Here is a 10,329-nt window from a genome sequence, read left to right as displayed (position 1 = left end):
ACAATATACTGTATTAATATGAAGGAATTTTCTGTATTTATTTTACAGTTGTTTTACCTGTATTTTAGGATTTGTCCGTAATGTAAAGGAAGATGTACTGGTAATTTTCGGCTAGTACTCTATATTTTATATATATTTTTATACTTTAGATTTTCGTTTTACAGTGTATGTGAAGTTGCAGCAGTTTGTATCTTTTTTCTTTAACAGTAATGAGCTAATGACCCGCAGGCCTGTGTGTGTCTGTGTTTCTGTGGACATGTTTTGATATCCCGGTGGGGTCCTAAACCTGAATACACACCAACACATGTGGACTCGTGTCACCGTGGGGACCAAAACTGAAGTCCCCATGGGCAAAAAAAGCTTATAAATTGTACAGAACAATATTTTTTAAAGATCTTAAAATGCAAATTATTTTCTATGAGGGGTAGGGATAAAATATAATGATTGTACAGTGTATAACTCATTACGCCTATGGACTGTCCCCACGGAGATAGTAAACCAGACTTGTGTGTGTGGACTTGGTTTTCATATGTTAGTGGGGACCTAAACCTGAATGCACACCAACTCATGGGGACTCATGTCACTGTGAGGACCAAAACTAAGGTTCCAACGGGCACAAAACCATATAAATAGTACAGATTGATAGTTAATGAAAAATCTAAAAATACAAAAAGTTTTCCACGATCTTTAGGTTTAGGAGTTATTTCAGGGGCAGTATACAACTTATAATGTCTAGATAATAAAACATACGCTGAGTTAATAAAACATACATGTGTGCGTGTGTGTACTAACAAGCTGGTCGGCAGTGTATACACACCTTCCACAGTGTCCTCTGAACTGTGATTGGTTCATCCCTCCCAACAAAGGTACATTCTTCAAACTAAAGGTGCTTCACGATGACAAGGAAGAACCGTATAAAGGGTTCAACAAACACCATTTAACATCCGAAAAACCTTTCCGTTGCCCCGAAATGTTCTTTGTGGCGAAAAAAAGCTTCTTTAAAAAGAGATGCAACCTTTGACTGAATGGTTCTTTGTGAAACCAAAACTGGTTCTTCTTTGGCATCGCTGTGAAGGCACCTTTATCATTCAAACTTTTGCTTTTTAAACCACACGCTAATACTCGTTCCCAAAACCCCTCAACTCTCATCTGCAGCTTTTCTGCATTCACAAAAACTTTCTCACATCTTCGAGGACAGCCCCAAAGACAGCTTCAGCGGCAGATTTAGTAAACTTTAGGGGACGACTCTGTCCCCAAACTAGAGGCGAGTGAACGCACGCACACACAGACACACGCAGCAGGAGAGAGGATCAGGTCTTTGGGTCTGTCTGAGTGAGTTGGCAGCCAATGAAAGATAACGCAGATCATTTCGCTAAGCGCTCGCGTCCCAGCAGGGTTGAGTCGAAAGACATTATTCAATTATGGATAAGAGCATTATTATCACTGTCTGTTATTAGTATGAGGCATTACACTAATGTTTGTCCATGCATGGCTCTTTCGCCCGCCGGGCCCAAACACAACACGCTAATAATTAAAACACACGCACACACACACGCTCTCTCACGTACATATGCACACTATCTCACGTCGAGACTTCTGTCCGATGCAGCTGGACTCTAACAGGCCAAAGCGTGAAATCTTTCACTCCCAGAATACAATGGGGCGGTTGTGTGGTGCATGCTGGGAAGTGCTCCCTGTGACAAAAGACCCTGAGCGGCGGCAGCTGCCCGCGTCTCTGTGTCTAACTTACGCGCGCACAGACACTCTCTCCGCAAAGGCCCCGCGGGGTGTCCAGCCAGCTGCCCGTCAGTCTTTGTGCGTGCGCGTGTGCGTTTGTGTGCGTCTGGCTGCAGGGCTCGAAACTGAAATGAAGTAAAGCTAATCAATAATCAATAATCAGAAATAAATGCTGCGTTTTCTCGTGGTGAGACATTAATGTGTTTGGAGTGTAAAGCAGTGATCTACAGTCAAAAGGTCGAGTGTTCTTAGGCTCAAGAGGGCACTTGGGAAGGTTTGGTTTTGCTTTAGTAAACCTATGACACAAAAATTGCAAACCAAAAAATATTTCAAATTCATTATATCAGAGCTGTCGAAAGAGTCCAAATACGTTTAAAGGATTCAAAACTAATAGCAAAATTGCTTATATATTTTTGACCTGCCAATGTAAGTCAAGATATAAACAATACAGCGGACTACAATATGCTTTATTTATATGAAGTAAACTTCTATAAGCTGACTTTCTTCGGAGGATCTATTTACATAAATGCAATATAATATACATAACTATGTCTTCAGATGTGTATTAAGACCTTACAGTGTTATGATTTTATTAACGTCAAGAATCTATGGCTCTTTTCCTTTCCTCATCGGCAGGTGTCTTCCCCTTCACCAACATTTGATTGTTCAATTTTTTCAATATTTAGTTTTTTGCTCCCTAGAGTTTTAAACTGTTGTATCTCTGCCAGATATTGTCTTATCCTTACATCCCATACAATCATAGAAAGCTTTATTATTCATATTACATAGAAATCTCAATTTCAAAAAATTGACAGATAAGACCAGAGTCACATATATGAATATTTCAGGTTGTCCTGGCTAGTACACGCATGCAGTGCAATGAGCAAGCGTCACGACACCCCTCAACGGCAAACAACGTTGCTGTGCTGTGAGGCTGCGCACACCGATCGGCGTATGACATCAAAATGTCGCAAGAACAGAGCTCTGTGTGCTTCTGTGCTTTTAAAACGTTCTCGCAGTAGTCTGATATCAGACAGATCACATTTCAAGGAGATTTCATCGACCATACCTAATGCAAAGTCAAACACAGTGACACAAACTGAACAGTGCATACATCTGGGGCTCCAAATGTTTTTTTCCATTACTTATAAACAACTAACAGGTAACATTAGGCCTCCATTCAATTAAACTGCATTATATATAACATAATATTTTTTAAAAGTGCACGTTCCTATAGTACTGATACTCACAAAATACTGCATGTGTCCTCTGATTTCATCATTTACTAATATATATATTTTTAATTAAATTGTAACTGTTAACATTAGTTAATGCACCGTGAACTAACATGAATAATTGTATTGACATTAACTAACATTCACAAAGATTATTAAATTATCTCGTTCATTGTTAGTTCATGGTAGCTAATGTTAACAAATACAACCTTATTCTGAAATGTAACTAAAAAAGTGTAATGTATGCATTTACCGTGTGTTTATAACCATTTACCTGTACATACATTTTGCACATTTAACATTATATCTCATTTTTCTGTCTCAGCTGAAACTACAGCACACACACACACACAACTTCCCACTGAGGTCCCTGAAGGTCAAAGGTCAGGTCAGGGGAAAGGTCATCAGTAGGTACAATGGTCAGTAGGTGAACTGCAGGTGTTTTTAGTGGCAGCTGTGACTTTTGTCATTGATGTTATGGGACAGAAACACACTATTTGTGTATGTTGTGAATGTGTACACATATACTTCATTACACACTACTGTACTCATTACTATGTAGTGTTTGAAAAGCGAAGCATCACTATATTAAAGAGTAGAGACCTGAACAAACCTCAATTCATAACTTGTATAATTCAGATTTTTGCAGAGCCAACAGGTGACATTAGATTTGCATTGAAAGATGATGTCAAGCCATTTATTACAAGAACTAGTGAGCAACCACGGAAAAAACCTAGCAATTTATCTACCAATGACCTGACAACCACCCTGAACACCCTAAAAACCGCAAAACAACATGAAAACACTTTTGTATGACCATAACAACCTGGCAACCCAGGACGCGATTTTCACAAAAGAAAATAGAACTGCAAAAATGTGCACTTTTCGGGGTAACTTATAAACGACTTATGATTGTCTTTCCTCATTAAGCTTGGATACGTAACAGTACATCCAAAAGTTATGCGCTTCAATTTTACGTACAGTATAAATAAATCCATGTCAAGCGTGCTTAATGATGGAGGAACAATATTTGGCAACCGCAAGTGGAAACGTTCAAATGTCACGTAAACCAATGCGTGTCCAGAGAGATTGAAGATAAGTGTAAGAGCAATCAGCCACCCAGATTCACGGTTTACTATTTATTTACCAAAAGACTTCTGGATGTTATCACGGCCGAGCGTCACAGCACAAAGAGGTGAAACCTCCAGAAACGTGTCGGGTTAATAATCACTGTGATTGTACTGCGGTTGAGTTTCTGTTTGTTTATTTAGCCTCGCCGTGTGGTTTTGATGGGCGTCACCGTGAGGGTCCTGTGTGGGTGGGCACAGGAGTCAGTTGCGGGTCCGTTGCCCTCGGTTACAGCTGTCCACCTGCCAATCAGACGTCAGGGCGTAAGTGAGTGAGTTTGTGTGTGTGTGCCGGCGCTGTGACAGTATAATTATGAGGCTTGCTGCAGGCCATCACAGGCCCATAACAGACGTTTATCGATCGTTCGGCACAGGGAATTTATCAATGTCCAGACTTTGGGACACACACACATATACACGTAGAGTTAACACCGCGTGACCCCCGCACACGAGATGGATGGATGTTGGAATGAGACTTTATTAGAAAGCAAGACTTTCCTGAAGTTCTGACAGGATGGATGGTGTGTGTGTTAAATGTTTCAGTTGTTTTCAGTTTAAACTTTATCATAACCTCACCAGTCAACCCCCCCCGCACACACACGCAAAGTCAAAGGTCAGATATTCAATGTTCAATGTGACAATCATGTGTCAGAGCACACAAATACACACACGCACATACTTATCCAACCCACATGAAAAAATACTGTATAGTATACTTCAGTATTTATTTACTGTTGTAAACTGTAGTATGTTGCTATCATCGCTGTTGGGGAAGAAACTTTGTTTTCGACATATTAGATGATTTGTCTCTGGGTTAACAAAACTATTAACAACAGTACAAATAAAACCGACATAAAATAAAAAAGTATTTAAAATACATTATTTTTCCATTTATAGTAAATAGTGGTTCTGGACGTACGAGATTTTACTGTACAGTATCTTTTATATTTCCTATAGTAAATTGATAACTGTAGTTTATACTGTATTTACTTTTGTACAATGATAAAAACAAAAATGCAAACGTTTTTCACAGCGATACCACAAAACAACCACCTTTCAGTCAAAGGTTTCTTTCTTTTACTCTTAATAGTCTTTATCACAAAAGAAAAATGTGAAACAGAAAGATTCTGGGGATGTTACAGGTTCTTTATGAAACCATTCAGTCAAAAGTGGTTCTTTCATGGCACTTTCATTTTTGAGAGTGTAAGGTTAAAATAGTATCATATCTAGAAATGTTTCTACTTTAGTAAATACTACAGGAATAACTACAGGTATTTTTTCATGGAACAAACTATAGCCATGTCTAATAACTGTATTTAGACTGCTATGCACAGAAATGCTGCTTTCAGTCTTCAGAAATACTGTAACCTGTTAATAAAAGCAAACCTTACAATACCTACCCATACTCTTACCTTTAGAATAATAAAACAATGAATTATTTCATTAATTTCTGAATCGATTACTGAGCAAATTTAGCAAACTGCAAACATTTTTCTTCGTGGGTATTGTAAAGTAAACCCACACGCACTTCATGTGTCTACCTACCGCTCAGATCCATCTAAAATCATTTGTTCTAATACAAACTGACAACAGAAATTAATAACTCATCATAACACAACTCAAGCATTAATAATCCATCGGCAGTCAGTGATTTAATCCACTCGTGCCTCAGCCGAAATTGAAATTCCAGTTGAGCAGGAGCACAATCTCTCCGTTACTCCCCCTGGATCATATTTGCAGGAGCAGACAGTGATTTCTGTAATCTCATGTGAATGTCAAACCCAAATCCACGAACGCAGAAGCGTGTTTTGCCTTTGTGTGTGTTTGAGATGCTTTTCTATGAAAGTTTAATAACCGGGCATGTCTAAGTGTATTCATCACAGACGATTGGAAACCATGAAATTGTTAATGCTGGCAATAAAACTCTAGAAATCTTTAAAGACAATACAGGAAATTGTGTCACTTGTTTTCGCCTAGTCCGAGCTGAGAGTGAGCCTCTTATGAGGAGTTAATGCACTTGTTTGAGGTGATCACTGAGGATCATGGGATCACAGGAAGTCAAATGAACTGTAATATTAAACAGGAAGTTGCAGACAGACAGGACACAGACAGCTAAAGGCAACATAGTATCGTGAGAATGAAACATTGAGATGGATACATTATGCACATTACTGTACTGTACTGTAATACGTTTCTGCACTTAAAGTGTGTGGGCTACTTAGCAGGTGAAGGGAAAGTGCATTTGAGGATGACAGTATTGGAACATACTTATATTTCAATAATAAATTGCATTTTGTCACATATTTAGACGTGCCTAAATCAATTAACAACAATAATTGTTATTAATAATAATGCATTCCACATGTTCTTATCTGTATATTCAACCAATGCATTTTATCGTTGTGTGCGTATAGTGTAAATCTTAATTTTAGTGACAAGCTACCAGTTGAATTGCATAAATGCACATCGTATTTCATTGTTATCTTATTAAAGTTTTTCATTTTATGCATTTAAAAACTGCAATGGCATTGTGTATTAAGTAAGAACATGTTATACTTACAAACTTTCCTGTCGTGCAGGAGGAGGAGGAGGTTGAGGGCGATATTAACATCGCGCATTGACGCACACTTGAAATTTCCAATGGAAAGCGAGTCATGCAAGTATATTTCATACATTCTTTTTATTGCACCTTGATTTGAGGTGCTCTAATCCTAATCTTGTCGACTATTTGGTGTATGTGGATGCTGCCATGTTTAAAAATTCAGAGTTAAGACGCCACTCTCAATGCGCCGTAGTCAGCAGTGCCATCTGGCGGTGGGAAAGAGAAGTGCAGATAAAAGCTGACAGTAAAAGTCGATGCAATAGTGTCCACATGAGTCAGACACCAATCAAATAAGCATATCAGACATCGAGTTAACTTTTTCCAAATGGTCAGATCTACCTCATTTCGTTGTAACCTTTTTCCTAAAAAGAAATAGTTAAATGACTTAAAGATGCCACTTTAAGTGCATCAAACGCTACATCAAAAGGGTAAAGTTCAAAATACCAAGAACATCAAAAATGCTCTGCAGAAAATGTACAAAATTACAATGAAAACTAATTTCTGATTAAAAAAACCTCAGTAAAACAAACATTTACATGAGAAATATATAAAAACTTTCATTTGTGGTCTCAGACTTTTGGAAAACTCATATAAAAGCCTTGACTGCTCATTTAATATACTGATAAAATAAGTATTTTTTTTCAAGGGGAATCAGGAATCATGGCTCCTGGAGCATAAGTTTCATAACCAAATACATGCAGTAGATCTATATGAATAAATATCTGTGTCTGTGTGTGTTTTGCAGGTAAAAAGTGTTTCTCAGGTGTGATCTGCTCTGCTTAACTTTCCCTGCAGTCGCCGCCCGCGGCTCATCCTGCTAAAGAGAGTAATTTGGCTTATCTTATCACGTAGACCTCACAGCCGCCTTTTGATTCTTCTCTCCGCGTCTCCTCTTTTCTTTTTTCTGCCTCTGCTCTTTTTCTCATTTGGTCCAACAAAGATTGTCCTCGGAGATTGACCTTGCGTTCGCCCGCGGGCCGAAGCCCTCATGCTAGTAACTAGATAACACACTCTATCAGGGCGAGTGAAATCGTTGGGAGAACACGCTGCTGATAGTAGCATCAATCCAGGCCTGACACCGCCCGGGTCAACCATTTATCTCCCATAATGCCCCGGGCCATGCACTCGCCATCTTGCTTTGCTACATCCTTTTTTAATAACCTTGGCCATGTTGCGTTTCCACACTGCTCTTCCTCTCTAATCTGCTATAAAGCGTGCGTGTGTGTGTTTGATTTGCAGAGGAATAGTGAAGGTGAAGTGATTTACTCAGATCTCTTTGATTTCTGTGCATGTGGTCCTTTGTAAACACAAATACACACGTTTCACTTGTTTACTTATCTGAATGAGAACATTCCATAGTACAAGGCTGGTTATAAATGCTATAACTTAACCCTCAGCCACATTCAAACACAGTGAAAGAAAACTTTCGGCATTTTTAAAATATTTGAATGTATGCAAATCGTGTGTTTATTTGTTCGGAGATGAATGTGTGAGGATGTTTATTTACAGTTTGCACCCATTTTGGTCACTTGTGTTCACTACTGAAAAGATTTTCATTTAAGCATCCTAAGCATTTAACAACATATCTTGTTGCGTTTGGTTGTGTAAGTGAAGCAAAAAACTCGAAGTTGGTATAACGTTAGTTTGTTTTCACACAGAATCCCAAACATTGCATTGAGTTGGTTTAAATTACACACAAGATGCAATAAAGAATCTTTGGCCTTCTAGCATCTCTTCTGATATTCCTAGTTTGTATTTTCCCTACTTTTTTGGAAACTGTGACCCGCTTTAGACTGCTCCTGTCAAATTCTATCAAAACGTACAAGAATCAGGTTCAACAGCAGAATGTTCAAGTTTCAATCACAAAATTCGGTATGTAATGCTGTAACGGTGAAGGTCGCGAGAGACTTTACACCCCTGCAGAATGTTCAAGTTTTTACTATAGTGTGCTTCCATGGCAACCAGATGAAATGATGATGGTGTGACGGTCCAGACAATGTTTTGTGAGTATAATGTGAATATTTTTTTTCTTTCTATCTATCTGTCCGTCCGTCCCTCATCCATCCATCTATCTTTAACCAAGCACATTCTTAGCAACTCTTCAGAGACACCCGTCATAATGGATAATGTCTTTATTAGTTTATTACTCTATCCCTGATTCACTTTCAATGTAGTCACACATTACGAGCAGTAAAAACATGTAACTGAACGCAATAAGCGATTGTTAATACAGATACATTATTGTAATTGTCTCCCTCTGTCATTCGGCAGTGATTGAATTCTGACATCTCATTGGCCAAGAGGAATAACCCCAGTAGTGTGTTAGTCTGTGTGTGTCTGTGGGAGGGCTTTTGATTGGCTGTTAGGATAACAGACACTCCATCACTGTCTGTCGTTGCTATAGTGAGGAGCTCTGAGTGTTGGACGATGAACGCTGGAGGGAGAGAGAGAGAGAAAGATGAGGTTAACTGGTGTCTCATCAATCTTAATGAAATGCAATTATTTCTGCCTGTATTAATCATTTTTGCGTGTTTGCTGCTGGCCACTTCAGTTAGCCATCCATCTCTTGCTCTCTCTTTATAATTCTGTTTCTTTTGCTGCAGTTGTTTGTTTACTTGGGGTGGTTTTAACTTTTTGTGCAATCCTATCCGTAATCCAACCCATTAATTTCATCTGCGTGTGTGTGTTTTATGAGTGTGTGTGTGTGTGTGTGTGTGTGTGAGAGAGAGAGAGAGAGAGAGAGAGAGAGAGAGCAAACTGAAATCATTGTAAAAATGAAAAGATGGGTTTGTGCGTAGGATTGTTTCATTCCAATGACTGTGATGTTTGCTTGTGTATAATCAATGTTTGATGTCATCATTCTCAGTAGACTTTTTTATTTCTGTGTGTCTACAGTCCAGTAAAACACAATACAGACTTTGGTGTTGACAAGATGCTCTGTGTTTGCAGATGAGTGGTGATTGTAGAGCGACCCCTGGTGGCCAATTCAATGAAGTGAGAAAAAAACAAAAGCCTATTTCGAGTTTATTATAATCTATAAATAGAACAAACTTGATTAAGTTTGTTATGGTATGAAATGTAGAATTCTTTCAAGTTATCTTAGAAATACAAATTAGTCTAAATTGTTTTAAAACAGACATTTGGATTTGGGACACATTCTGGAGATGAGAGTATATTTTGGGAATCATTTTCAAGCATATGCTTCCAGAACATCAACAACAAGATTCTCAAAGCTTACTAAACAATATCAATTCTAAAATCCCTTCTCTGTGTTAAGTCTAAAAGAAAGTGAGTTATGGCCTGTGTGCCAATGCCCCTAAATTAGCCTAATAGATTTGGGGGGAATTTACCTTCTATTGAATCTTTCAGGATGATTATCAGGATCATTAACATACACATAACAAAAATATTTTTTAAGCTTCTTGCGACCACGATGAAAATTATTAAAATCCACAGAATTTAAAACTCTGATGTTGTATTTGTTAGTATTGTAACTTCACTAGTTTTAATGTGCTTATTGTATTTTGTATACAAAGTACACCAGTAGAGCTTTACCAGCAATGCACATTAAATACAATTATTAAAATGAAGTAATAAATTTCAATAAAATTCATTTTAATTGCTCCAA

This window comes from Triplophysa dalaica, chromosome 13, assembly GCF_015846415.1.
Source record: "Triplophysa dalaica isolate WHDGS20190420 chromosome 13, ASM1584641v1, whole genome shotgun sequence".
NCBI lineage: Eukaryota > Metazoa > Chordata > Actinopteri > Cypriniformes > Nemacheilidae > Triplophysa > Triplophysa dalaica.
This window is presented reverse-complemented; position numbering follows the sequence as displayed.